General features: G+C 41.9%; 1 protein-coding gene and 1 pseudogene across 4 annotated transcripts in view; both read right to left on the bottom strand.

The window, feature by feature from the left end:
* Positions 1–14,703, bottom strand: part of LOC117713708 (serpin B6) — an 80,378-nt gene that overhangs the window by 60,419 nt on the left and 5,256 nt on the right. For all 4 annotated transcript variants that reach the window (XM_034510167.2, XM_034510166.2, XM_034510163.2 and 1 more), the window contains one exon: positions 8,920–9,028. The gene's annotated coding sequence lies outside the window, so the exon portion shown is untranslated. The remainder of the gene's footprint in view (positions 1–8,919; positions 9,029–14,703) is intronic.
* Positions 9,036–10,553, bottom strand: LOC117713713 (large ribosomal subunit protein eL13 pseudogene; annotated as a pseudogene).

Here is a 14,703-nt window from a genome sequence, read left to right as displayed (position 1 = left end):
CATCAATTATCAATCAAGACAAGCCCCATACACATGCAATGTGAGTAGCCATGTGGATTCTGGCAATCCTCATGAGGATCTAGGCAATTCCTCAATTCAGGCTCTCTTCTCAAATAACTTTGATCTGTGCCAAATTGACAGTTAAAACTAACTAGTATTCCTCTCAAGATGTGTCTAGACATTTTTTCAAGCCTGCCTTGGATCTTCTTGGTCCTCTTTCTTACAGCATTTTAATCTCTGAAATATCATTAAACCTCTCCAACTTCTGTTTGTCCTTCAAGCATCTTTATATGTATAGGTTCTTCAAGTGCCATTTCAGTGGTAGCTTCTTAGATTTGCATTCTGCATATGCTGGGTTCTCCAAAGAATCCCTACTCTAAAAAGCTTGCTTTGTATAAGCTAAGATGCAGTGAAAACACTGCATGTCTGTGTTGGCTCCAGTAGCATTCAATGATCCTCCCCCATCATCTCAGCCTGGTCTCTTAACACAGTCCTCTGTAAACTCATTCCATGCTTTAATGGGGGTTTCCAGACACCAGGCCTCCATCAAATATTTGCAATGACTTGTCAGTCCCACATTTCTCCAGCATCCAGAAGTTAATCCTAGGCTTCTGACCAATAGAACTTTTTCACTGGTTATTGCTCTGGTGTCTCTTCTCCTTTGACTGCAGAAACAGGCCTAAGCTTATGATAAAGAAATGCAGGTTTAGGAGGCCAAGAAAAAAAAGTCAGTCCCAGAAGAAAGGCTCTCTGATAATGCATCTTTTTCCCTCCTCTCCCTCCCTCCATCCATCCCCTCCCTCTCCCTCCACCTCAGAAATGGGTTTGACAATTCAGATCTCTCAGTCTCCTTAGCAAACTGTGGCCACAGTGAGCTTGGAAGGTGGAGAGACAGCAACAACCACCTTTAGAGCCTCATTCTGGGGTCCTTGTGAACTTGGGGACACCAGAGTACTACGAAGTAGGAATTTTGCCCTGGTCCACCAGCTCTGCATTTCTAGTACTGGATGAGGGCAGGAATTCCAAATGGAGGGAACTTTGCTGCCTTCCTAGGTTTCAGAAGTCACTATTGTTGAGGTTTTGTTTTTTACTGTTTATTGTAATGCTAAATGCTGGCCTCCAAAATCTGGATTTGCACATAGCCTCTGGGACCCTGCTTCCAACTTAGTTCTGATTGGTGAGTAAATATGCCTTTTTTTTTTCACTATAACTACACCTTGGGAGTTGATATCCTCAGCTTAGCCTCACACATCTAAGAACATTATAAAGTCTTCCTCCCAAGCAGAATCACTAGCAGTTCCAGAGTGGAGACTGCTCACATCTAATCAGCTACATCACCTGCACTTAAGGAAGTGGCCACAGCCATGGTTATGTTATTAGGCACCATTCCCTTAGGAACACAGAGCCTTTGTGACTTTGCAAAGTCCTTTTCTCAGTGGAGTTCAGTTCCCTGAGCCACTCTGAGCAGAGGTGAGTAACAAAGAAGGAAGCATTGCTTAATGTCAGAAAGTAGGGGCAGTGTGGTAGAAAATCCTAGCAGCCTCAGTCTCCAAAGGACAGAGATGCTGGCAGAAGTCTCCAAGTGGAGAAAACAAGCCCCAGAAGATGGCAAAATGCAGAGATCAGGAATTAGACGGTTTGTGAGCAATTCCATGATGGAGGTAGTATAGGATACTTGGAGAGGCCCTCCCAGTGATGAGTGTGCTAGGTCATCAGTCTTGCCCTTGAAGTATTATTACACTTGGATTACACTAGAGCCTCTTTGTCTGGTACAGTAGTAATTGGTCCAGCACCACTGAGAGCCATCTGGCAAGAAAACCAAGGGCTTTATTCTACAGAAGTACATTTTGAAAATTAGCTGCTGTTTGAGTTTTGTGATTTGTTTGTTAGCAGTACTAGTTATAATGATAAGGGAAAAGTATCTAATATATATGTATATATAGTGGGTATTCAACATGACAGAAGCTGCTTACACTTTTTAGTTATATGGTAGCTCACTGAATTCTTGTACTAGCCTTGTGAGCAAGAAAAAAAAGGTTGCCTCATTTTATTGGCACAGATATTGAAGCAGAGTTAAGACTCTTGCTCAAGGGTCACAGCTATAAAGAGGCAGATGTAGGATTTGAATGTAGACATGGGCCTCCACTAAGCTGGTATGTGGCAGTATGCAGACTCAGCTTGTCTCACACATCTTCCTGGTCTTTCTGGTGACAACACTGATTTCCCTTTGGGTATTGTGTCCTTTATGCTGAGCTATGTTGTTTTCACAGTGATGGTCTCTCCTTTGTGGCATCAGACAGACCTGATTAATCCATGTTCTGTGGCTCAGAAATAACCCAATCCAGAAAGGAAATTTAAATTCAAGGACTGATCAGTCCTACTGAGAAATAAAACCCTTTCTTGCTGGAGTTGTGACACTGTAAATCAGAAACCATACATAGAGATGTCAGCCTGCAATCAAAGTCATGCTGAAGAAAAGATTGCCTAAGCTATAGATACTTCTGGTGGCATTGTTGAGCACATGTACCTATGCTTGTCTGCAAAAGTTAGCTCTTTCTTTGGGGCTTACATTGAAGTTAGATTTGTATCAATTACAATGGAAACAAACCTGGGTAATTCAACAGATACGATTATATAAAAACTAGCAAAACTTAAAGGCATAAAAGTTATCAAAATCCTTTTCTCCCCAGATGGGTTCAGTATATAGTAGCATCTAATAAGCAAAAGAAGATAAAAAGATTAAGTATCTGTCACTGTGGCAAACTGGAGGAGTAGGCAGAGGCTTAATATATCATCCAGTCCTAGTATGACTGAGTGGCCTTAAACATACCAGCCAGACTTTTGGGGTATCAGTTTTCCCATCTGTGATGTAAGGGGGTCTGGTCTTCCATTATTACACCACCTAACAAGCAAGAGACACTCTGTCCCCAGTTCTGGATATGTAACTGTGATTGGTAATTTGATCAGATTAACAATGCTTAAGAGATTAGTGGAGTAGATCTCTGATGTGTCCGAGAACATTTCCAATGAACAACTGGATCAGGAGGCTGTCCCTAACCAATATATTAGCCCTTTAATAGATTTGTATGACATCATTATTGGGAAGTGTTGAAAGTTAGAATGTGGGGCCTAGCTGGAAGAAGCAGGACACAAGCATGTCAATGGGAACTATATCTTGCCCTAACCTCTTCAGGAATTCCCTTTTCTCCCTATCTGAGATGATATAAATAGCTCTCAATGGGCTGAAACTGTGAGCTAAAATAAACTTTCCACCTCTAAGTGTTTTCTCTTAAGTATTTTGGTCACAGCAATGAAAAGCTAATAAACTAGCTTCTTCTTGAACCTCAGAAACAGCTTGAAATCCTGTCTGGGATCCCAAAGTCCTGGTGCAGACCTGGGAGGGTGAAGACTTGTTCCAAGCATGTGCTAACAGTTTTCAGGAAGGTTTTAGGATAATCTTCATTTTACAGATGGGTGACTGAGACAGAGGTAAAGTGACTTTACCAGGGTCTCATCACTATACCTTTTTCTGGAGCTCTTCTCTGGGCTGCTCAGGAACCCTGAACAAACACATTTCAGAGTTCATGACAAGAAAAATCTCCCTGCTCAGTAATAGCCTGATGCTTTATGAGTCAGAGATTCTTTCACTAGTTGTCTTAGTTTCTCTTGCTGTGAAGAGACACCATGACCATGGCAATTCTTTTTTTTTTCTTAATAACTTATTTATTTTTATTTTATGTACACTGGTGTTTTCCATGTATGTCTGTGTGAGGGTGTCAGATCTCCCTGGAACAGGAGTTACAGACAGTTGTGGGCTGCCATGTGGGTAATGGGAATTGAACTCCAGTCCTCTGGAATTACAGCCAGTGCTCTTTTTTTTTAATTTATGGTTTTATTAATCATTCTTGTCATTTACATCTCAAATGATATTCCCCTTCCAGGTTACCCTTCACAATCCCCCCCATCCTATCCACCCTTTCTCCCTCCCTTTTGCCTCTATGGGGGTGCTCCCCCACCCACCACCCACTCACTCCTGGTTCACCACTCCAGCATCCCCCTATGATGGGGCATCAAACTTCATTCCACAGAACCAAGGGCCTCCCCTCCCACTGCTGTCAGACATCTCTGCTACATATGTATCTGCTACATATGTATCTGGAGCCATGGATCCCTCCCTGTACACTCCTTAGTTGGTAGTATAGTCCCTGTGAGTGCTGAGTGGTCCAGCCAGCTAACATTGCTCTTCCTGTGGGGTTGAAATCCCCCTCTGCTCTTCCAGTCTTTCTGCCAACTCCTCCACTGGTGTCTAAGAGCTCAGTCTGATGGTTGGCTGTGAACATCCACATCTGCATTGGTCAGGAGCTGGCAGAGCCTCCAAGGGAACAGACACACCAGGTTCCTGTCAACAAGCTCCTCTTGGCAACAGCAACAGTGTCAGGGTTTGGTGTCCACAAACAATGGATCCCCAGTTGGGGTGGTCCCCAGATGGCCCTTCCTTCAGTCTCTACTACATTTTTTGTCCCTGTCTTTCCTTGGATCACATACACATTCAGGACACAGAAGAAAGCAAGCAAAAAGTGGGGCAAGACTATAAACCCTCATAGACCACCCATAGTGATGTACTTCCCCCTGCACCTGCTAAAGATTCCATAACTTCCCAAACGGTACCACTAACTGGGGAACAAGTATTCAGATATTTGAACCTGTGGGGGCATTTCGCAACAAAACCATCATAGCCATCAAAATTCAGTATGGGACTATTGAAAAAAATGAAGTGTGACCTTTTTTTTTTCTTTGAAGTTTATTCAACGCAAAATAATCTTCTACTTCACTGAGGTAGCTGACCATGTCCACAACCAAAGTCACCCTCTAAACTGGAATTTAGTTGCTGAGCCAGCCCCAGTCTCCACTTTTTTGTTAGCACAGGGGCATAGTAGTCCTTCGGTAGGTGTCTCTGTCTGCCTCCTCTCTTGTGAATCTTGCAGGTGGTTCATCCTCTAGAACTGTAGGCCAAGGCCTGCCAGTCTGAGGAGGGCCATGATGCAGGCCATGGTGGGCACTATCTCCAGAGGTAGCTGAAAGTAGTCTCTGAAAGTAGTCTCTGAAAGTGGATACCTTCATTTGTAAGATACCAATAGAAATGCCTCCAGGCACCCCAGTTGCAGTAGTTACTGGGTTAGGATGCTAACTTCTCACCATAATAGCCATTTACCCGGAAATTCTTTCTCAATAATATAACATAAATGCATGTGTAGTGACCATCAAGAGGCATATGGGAGCCTCCCCAATCTGCTGCTGCCTCCCCTTAGCCTGACACCAGCTACCTTACCCAGAATCTTAACATGGTCTAGAAAGGGATATCACAAGAAGATGATGTATTAAAAGGGCCTCTAATGAACACTTAAAAATACTTTCACAGTTACCCCATTTTGAACAAGGTGATGCAGGCCTCTGTAAGAACTGATCCTTTCCGGCTAGATAGTTCTTGGGAGGGAAGACTCAAGGTTTTTGACTGGGTTTGTTTCATAATTACCACAGAGGAAAAGTGCAGAAAATGCTTGTGGTGTATTACCTCTTTCTGTATTTAAGTTACTGTGATTGACATACACTTATAATTAGATTCTGAACTGAAAAAAAAAATGAAAGGCAGGAAGGGAGAAAGGAACAAAAGAAGGAAAGAAGGGATGAAGGAAGGAAAGAAGAAAGGAGGGAAGGAGTATGGGAGGGATGGAGGGAAGGAGGGAAGAAGGGAGGGAGGGAGGGAGGGAAGGAGGGAGGGAGGGAGGGAGGGAGGGAGGAAGGAAGGAGGGAAGGAGTATGGGAGGGATGGAGGGAAGGAGGGAAGGAAGGGGAAAGATCTACAGACAAACTGCTCTTTCACATAGCTTTGAGGCATGAAAGACTTCATTACAGTAAGGTTGGGTACATCTTATTTGCCAGTGCAGGGTGTTTAATCATATGGACATCTTTCTTGGCAACCATCACTCTGTTCTTAAGAAGGAGTTCATAGATGGCAATCTGGTTCTTGGGCATTAACATCACAGTAGTTGCTCGAAGGTGGAGGCAGGAAAGTGAAAGTATGACTCTTAAGTGAAGCACACAACAAACTGCTGAGTATTCTTAGGATCAAGTTTGATCCCCAGTACCCATGTAAAAAGCTAGATGTGATGGTATGCATCTATAATCCCAGCACTCCTAAGGTGAAATGGGAGTTTACAGGCCAGCTACCCTGTACACTCAGCAGCTGAGTAAGAAAGACCCTACTTCAACAAGATGGAAAACAAGAACCCAACTCCTGAAAGTTGTTCTTTGACCTCTACACACATGCCATAGTTACGAGTTTCATACTGGCTACTCTTGAAATTATTTCTGTGTCAAAGCCATAGATCCTAGTTTGGCCTGAGTTGAAATCCCTTAAAAGATTAGGGAAGCTCCTTGGACAGTAAACTAAAGGAATAGAACAGAGGATCTAGAAATAGGCTCAAGCAACTACAGACACCTACCTGATCCTGAAAAAAAAAAAAAAAAAGAAAAGAGGAATATTCAGTCTCTAATATCCACATGTAGAAGAATGAAACTAGATCCTTGTCTATCACTCTGTAGTTTAAATTGTATTAAAGATCTTTATGTGAAATAACTGATACTTTGAACCTACTACAGGAAAATACTTCAAGATGTAGGCATAGGAGCTAGAAAGATGGCTCAGCACTTAGGAGTTTGTATTGCTCTTAAGGAAGACGACCTGAGTTTGTTTCCTAGCACCCACATAGGGCAGCTCACAACCACCTGTATCTTCAGCACCAGGAGATCCAACACACACACACACACACACACACACACACACACACACACACACACACACACACATTTTAAAAAACAAAAAACTCTTAAACAATCTAGACATTAGTGATTATTTTCTGAATAAGACTCCAAAACCTCTGGAAATAACAAGAACTGAATTCCAAATACCTGAGTTGTCTCATTGATCTGATATGGTCACTTGGTCCCTTGATGTGCCTGAGTCTACAAAAGAGCTTCCTAGAGTAAAATAGATGTGACTAACTTGTTCCTAAATACTTGGGGCTGTGCATCTGCTGCCCTCTGGTGGCAGTCTGAAGTTGATGAACTTGGGTTTATTAACTACAGGGCAGAGGGGACACAGCAGGGCTACCAGGCCCAGCTCCCTGTAGAATAACTTTTACTTCCCGGGGCTTCAGCACATTTAAGCCATATGTTTCTCTTTTGCAGCTACATGTCCTGGCATTTGATCTAGCTCTGAGAAATCAACCACAACTGGGCCCTTGCTGACCAACAATACTTATTAAGAACTATCTCTTATAAAAGAGGGGGGAAGACAGGGAGGCAGATGTTCACATATCTCCACCAGTCAAAGATAGTTGATATATCTAGGTTGGATAGTGGGTTACACTTCTGATTGAGCATTATGAAACTTATAAAGCCTTTGATTAACATTTTTTAAAAAGTGTATAAATGCAAAAAGGAAAAGGGGGCATGAGATAGGGGTTTCCTAAGGGGGGGGGGGATGAGGAAAGGGGATGGCATCTGAAGTGTAAATAAAATATCCAATAAAAAAATGAAAAAAAAATACCTTGAGATACGATAATCTACCTAGACTAATGGGGTTGTTGAATGGAATCTAAGTTTGATTCAAATAAGATTCAGAGAAGAAATGGTAGAAGATCCTAATTTAATTTTGAGGGGTGCAAGACCCAGACTCCTAGCTCCTTCTCCAGAGCCTTCATCCCTCAGGTATATAACTTGTCACAGTGGAAGTCCATACCAGAAGCAAGGCATTTGTTCCTCTTCTGTGCACAGCAAGGCTATTTTCTCACCTTCTTTCAGCTGGGTAAAAAAATCACAGGACTGAGTTCTGGCCTTTGGAATACAGCAGAAGTGAAAGCAACACTTCTAAGCTGGGCTAAGTAAATAAGTCCTCTCAAAGGATCTTGCAAGGCCTTTCTCTTTTTGCTAGATGCATGGAAAGGCCTCAACAAAGGTAGATCTTTTAGGATCCCGAAGGGCTGCCATGCCCTGGCTCAGACTTTCCGTGTGCTGCTGTCTACTAAGTAACATTCTGCGGTTCCTCTAAGATCAAAACATCCTGATGTAGGCATGGTGCCCCAGGAAGGGAATTTACACTTAACATCCTATTCCCCACCCCACCCCCACCTCGAATTGAGTTTCTGTTTGTGTTTTTCCTTCCCTGGCTTGGTGTATATATTGAACTTGCTCAGTAAAAGCTTTGGCATTCTCTCATAAGGAAAAAAAAAAAAAAAAGAACTATCTCTTATCAGAGAGATGAAGCCAAAACTAGAAATAAGATATATTGCCCTCAAAGTAATCAAAATCTATTCCTCACACCAGAAAAAAATTAACAGCTACATGATAGTGTGTTCTAGGGGGTGCTTTGAGAGCTAACTAACCTAATCATGTTGGATGGAGTCAAAGGCAAATCTTTTGCACTGAGTTTCCTATGATACCACAAATGACCACCTAGACAATGATGAGGAATTCCAAGTCCATTATCTCACAAAGTACAACTAAAGGATGGGAAACACAGGTGGGAAAAAGGGACTAATCCAGGACAAACATCTGTTCTATTCAGAGGATGAAACTGCTTATGAGTTCTAAGAACTGATATTGAAGACATGAAAAACATCAGGCTTTTGCCATAAGAAACTTCCTTCCTCTTCTACTTTCCACCACAATTTGAACTTGACACAGTAAGAAATCAAAAACTCTGTAAGTATCAAATTACAGGGAAAATGATATTCCATACATTTTGTCCTAACACTGTGAAAGGGTTCCTTTTAAATAAACTGATATTTAATTTTCTCTGAAGAACATTTAGAGTGTTATTAACTCATAGGAGGTGATTTTTAACCACTTCTCACCTACCTTTGTTATTTCCAGAGAGAGCTGCAGGTTCAGCACGGGACTCAGGTCAGCCCAGGAATGCCACAAGTCTGTGGTGTTTAAGAGATGATTCTGGCTTCTGAAGCTGCATCTAATAAAGGAAAGCAATAGTGGCATGGTGGGCTCAGAGGCCACAGACTTCAGAAAAGAAAAGTCAGTCACCACATGCCCCTTGATATTTTGAGCAATAATGTTCAACACAGAGAGAGTTACCTACTAAAAAGTACAGAGTTGTCTAGAAATATTGCAAGTGCCAGCTACCAGTTTATGGCCTGTCAGCTCCCCATGTAGCTTAATATTTACTCTTCCTTCATTTGGGAAGAATTCTGGAGAGAAAGAAAGAAGAAACCCTAAGCACATACCCACATACTACATGGAATAATGATCTCTGGGAAGCCTGCCCAACCATCAATCTGAGCCTAAACCTAACTTTGGCCACCCTTTCTGTAGAGAAGCCTTTGTGGAAATTTGTGGTTGAAAGTGATGTGTATGGGTGTCAACTGACTAGAAGTGCATTTGTGATGATAAATATTGTCAACTTGACATCTCTAGCCCTACCTGTGAAGGTATTTCCAGAGGTTTAACTAGAGAGTAAAAGACTCTCCTTAAATGTAGGCAGCACCAACCCATGGTCTATGTTCTCAGACTGAATACACAGAGAAAAGGGAGAAAGTTGAGTACTAGCATTCATCTCAAGTACTAGCATGCTTTCTAACTACAGATGCAGAGACCAGCCACCCATATCACTGCCACTGTGCCTTCCCTGCCACAGTGGATTCGATCTTCTCAAATTCTAAGCCAAAATAACCCCTTCCTTCCTTCTTTTTTTTCCCTGTATGGAAAATGTATTGCAACACTCCAACCACACATTATTTTTTCTTTTCAACGTCTTGCTCTGCAGCCTCCTTCACCCTTTTCACTTGGATGCCAAAGAGCCAGCCATTGGTACGGGCCATATGAAGACTGGCAAAAGCCTTAAAGTTCTTCTCTTCTTCTGTGATGACTCTGGCTTTTTCCTTGTTGTACACATTCCAGATGGGCATCACAGGTCCTGTTATCTGGGTGGCCAATTTAAGTTCTTCGGCAGAACTGTCTCACTTCTTTGGATTAGAAAGTTTCCTGGAGAAAAGTATGAGCTTGGAGCTGTACTCCAGATACTGCCCGTTGGCCTGTAGTGATTCAGTGGATTTGTTTTGCTTCCTTGGGTCCACAGAGATGCCAATGGTGTGAGCCATTTTCTTGTGGATACCAGCCACCCTGAGTTCTTCCAGGCTGAAGCCCCCTTACAGCCCGGACCCCAGCCCAGACCTTGGTGTTGTATCTAACTGTACAAAACCTCACTATGGGCCTGATGGGACTAGATGCAGGACAAGGAGCCATGTAACATGTTTTTGCCTGCTGGCCCTTGCATCTGCAGATCTTGCATGCGGGCTGGTTGAACCAAGTGTCCACTTGCTGCTGCCAATCCTTGTGGAAGTGGGGCTTCAGGATCATGCCATACCGTCTGGGCACCATGGCTAAGGCCACAAAGGAGAGAAGGACCTCTACCTTCCTTCTTTTGTTTTTTCCTTTTTTTAAAAATTTTTTATTGGATATTTTATTTACATGTCAGATGTTATCCCCTTACCCCATTTCCTCCCTGCCCAGGAACCCCCATCCCATCCCCCCTCCTCCTGCTTCCATAAGGATGTTCCCCCACCCACACCCCCACTCCCACCTCCCCACTCTCGAATTCCCCCACACTCAGTGTCCAGCCTTCATGGGACCAAGGATCTCCTCTCCCACCTATGCCCAACAAGTCCATCCTCCCCTACATATACAGCTGGAGCCATGGGTAACCTATGTGCTCCCAGGCTTTAGACTCTGGGAGCTCTGGTTGGTTGGTATTGCTGCTCTCCTCATGGGGCCACAAACCCTTTCAGCACCTTCAGCTCCTTCTCTCTAACTCCTCCATTGGGAACCCCTTGATCAGTTCAATGGTTAGCTGTGAACTAGAATATGTCATATGAATATGTCAGACTCTGGCAGACTGCTAAGGAGACAGCTATATCAGGCTCCTATCAGCATGTACTTCCTGACATCCACATCAGCATCTACCTTTGGTGACTGCACATGGGATGGATACCCAGGTGGAATGATCTCCAGACAGCCCATCCTTCAGTTTCTGTCCCACACTTTGTCTCCATATTTGCTCCCTTGAGTATTTTGTTACTCCTTCTAAGAAAGACTGAAGCACCCACACTTGGTCTTCCTTCTTCATGAACTTCATGTGGTCTGTGAGTTGAATCTTGGGTATTTCGAGCTTCTGGGCTAATATCCAATTATCAGTGAGTGAATATCATGTGTGTTCTTTTGTGATTGTGTTACTTCTTATCTCCTTGTACAATGCTCAAGTCCAAGTGGATAAAGACCTCCACATAAAACATTTTTGATGATTACAACTTTGGATAGAAAAGGGTTCTACTGTATATAGAGACTGGAGGTAAGAAACAGTTAAACAACTTATAAGATGTAAGATAGCCCCTACCCCATCACAACTCAGATCATTGAGAATCACCTGATACAAAATGTCAATAATTAAGGAATCCAGTATCATGGGGAACAGTCTCTGAAATGAAGAGCTCAATTTACCTATACTACTTCAAGAGAGCAGAGAAAAGCTACTCGCAATGGAAAGGGAAGAGTGTAAAAGACAACTGACAATCACTTTTCCCTTGTGGGCTAATTGTCCTGTAAGATGACTGGATTGAACAGACAGTGCATACTACAAACTCTACATGTTTCCTATTTTTTCTCACACATTCTCTGAACAGTCCAATTAAGTACTAACCTAGCTGTGCCAGGGAAGATTACATGAATGTGTTTTAGCCACCAGCAGAGAATTATGTATCTCAGAGAAATATCTAATGGGATGATGATCAAAAGGCATGGCAGTTGAGACCCAGTTCAAGTAATAAGTTAGCACTGCAGTCAAAACACAGTAAAATCTTGGTTTTGTTGATTTGTTCAATCAGATGTATAAATCCCTTGCAAAAGCATGGCAGAGCTTGTTTTCCCCCTAAGTACCTGATACCATGGTAAGCCACACTGATTCAGTTACCCTTAGAACAGAATCCAAGTTCCAGATAGTCTCTCTCAATTCTCCTAGAGCTTTTATTAGACAGCTGACATAAAACTGGACATGGACACTTGACTGTGCTTTACAGTAGATCTTGGCTTTTGCAATTGCCCTCTTCAACCTGTTCAGGAGAGATTCAGTGTGGGGGGAGGTGGTAGGTGAGTCTTGGTAGTTCCTTGGTGCTGTTATTTCTCACATGAGGAAAATACGATGGCTATTTTCTGCCCCCTAACTATGGCTGGATTAGAACTACAAGTTTCCTCAGCCAAGTTAAATGTCTTACTGTTGACTCCATGGAAAGCTGCCATTTTCTAAACTTTTCTGACTTTGAAGTCAGTGATGGTAATAACTGCTTAGAAGAGGATGTAAAGGAGCTTGGAGATGAATAGGGTATGATAAAGGGTGCTTAATGAAGTTGATGAAGCAATGCCACTATCCTTGCCTTCATTTTGTCCCCTACTTGGCATATCAAATGGTGTGCTAGTATGATAAGGACCCAACGAATTCTAATTGTGTTTAGTTTTTCCAAAAGGAGGATCTTGGTCTATGTAGTCAAAGCAGTCTTGCAAGTTATGTGTATTTCCAAAGAAGTCACCCAAAACAATATGGATACAGCTTCCAGGTCCTGTGCTAGTGCTAGAAGAGGGGAAGTGCATGCCAAGCCTCAGGTTGTCAAATAATTCTTGCTAACTGGCTGCCTCAATGCCCTACCTAGGCTCAGGCTCAATCTTTCTCCCTCTCCCTTCCTATCTCCTGCCCCTGCCCCTTCCACCTCCCAAAACTATTCTTGAGAGAACTGAGTTCTCCTGATAATTAAATTAATCCCTTTTCCAGGCAGCACCTCCAATGAACTGATCACTTTTCTATTAGGCCTCACCTCTTAAAGGTTCAACCACTTCAACACAGCCATACCCAATATATGAGCTTCTAGGGAACACACTCAGTATCCAAACCACTGTGTCTTACCCTGTCATCTTCATATGTAAGCAAGTCAATATGTATACTCATACTCAAGCACAAGGCAGAGAACAGTGTCCACTGTCTGTCTCTAGAAAATTAAGCAAGGTTGTTCTCTCTGCTTCTGCCTTCTCTGCTGTTTTTCTTTGCTTCTAAGATTCTCTCAATTTCGTGCAGATCTTAATTTAGCTCTGACTGGTCCATGTAGCAACTACAACTCTGCTCCTCTACATAGGGATTTTATTCATCAAAGGAAAATTCCACAAAGATGATGTTTCAATTCTTAACATCTATGCCTTAATGCAAGGGCACCCACATTTGTTAAAAAAGAAAAAAGAAAAAAAGAAACATTAATAAAGCTTTAATCACACATTGAACCTTATACATTGACAGTAAATACTTCAATACCCCACTCTCAACACCAAAGAGTTCATCCAGACAAAATCTAGACAAAGAATTAATGGATTAAATAGACATTATAAGACAAATGGACCTAACAGATATCTATAGAACATTTCACCCAAACATAAAATATACATTCTTCTCAGCACCTCACAGAACTTTCACCAAAATCAATCATGTACTCAGTCACAAAAAAAAAAAAAAAAGCCTCAACAGATACAAGAAAACTGAAAATCCCCTACAACCTATCAGACCATCATGGATTAAAGCTGGATGCTACAACAACAGAAGAAGAGAACACCCACAAAGTCATGGAAACTGAACAGCTCTCTACTGAATGACTACTGGGTCACAACAGAAATAAGAAAGAAATTAAAGACTTCCTAGAAGTCAATGAAAATAAATGCACAACAAAGTTAGGGGATACAATGAAAGTGGTGCTAAGAGGAACATTCATAGCACTAAGTGCCCACACAAAGAAATTGGAGAGATCTCATACTAACAACAGCATACACCTGCCAGCTCTAGAACAAAAAGAAGCAAGGGCACCCAAGAGGAGTAGATGGCAGAAAATAATCAAACTGAAGGCTGCAATCAATAAAACAAAGAGAATAGCTTCTTTGAGAAAAATCAACCAGATTGACAGTTACTCAAACTAATTAAAAGACAGAGAAAGACTATCCAAATTTACAAAATCAGAAATAAAAGGGAGGACAGAACAGATACTGAGAAAATCCAAAGAATCAGTTAAGTCATGCTTTAAAAACTTATACTCCATAAAATTAGAAAAACCTAAAAGAAATACATAATTTTCTCAATAGATACTACTTAAATCAGACAAACAACTTAAATATGTAACCCATAATAAAATAGAAGCAGTCATTAAGTCTCCCAACCAAAAAAAGCAGAGGGCCAGACAGTTTTAGTGGAGAATTCTACCAGACTTTCAAAGAAGAGTTAATTAACACAAATACTCCTCAAATTATTCAACAAAATAGAAACAGAAAGAACATTGCCAAATTCATTTTCTGAGGCCACAGTTGCCCCGATACACAAACCAAAGATTCAATAAATAAAGAGAATTATAGACCAATTTCCCTCATGAACATTGATGTGAAAATGGTCAAAATACTTGCAAACTGAATCTAGGAATACATCAAAAGATCATCCCCCATGATCAAGTAGGCTTGGTAATGCAGGGATGGGAAAAAAGAAAAAAACAAAACAGGAATGAGACGCAACCCAGACCCTAAAAACATGGTCTGTACTCTCTTTTAAGTGAATACTAG

This window comes from Arvicanthis niloticus, chromosome 8 (genome assembly GCF_011762505.2).
Source record: "Arvicanthis niloticus isolate mArvNil1 chromosome 8, mArvNil1.pat.X, whole genome shotgun sequence".
NCBI classification, from domain to species: domain Eukaryota; kingdom Metazoa; phylum Chordata; class Mammalia; order Rodentia; family Muridae; genus Arvicanthis; species Arvicanthis niloticus.
This window is presented reverse-complemented; position numbering and strand designations above follow the sequence as displayed.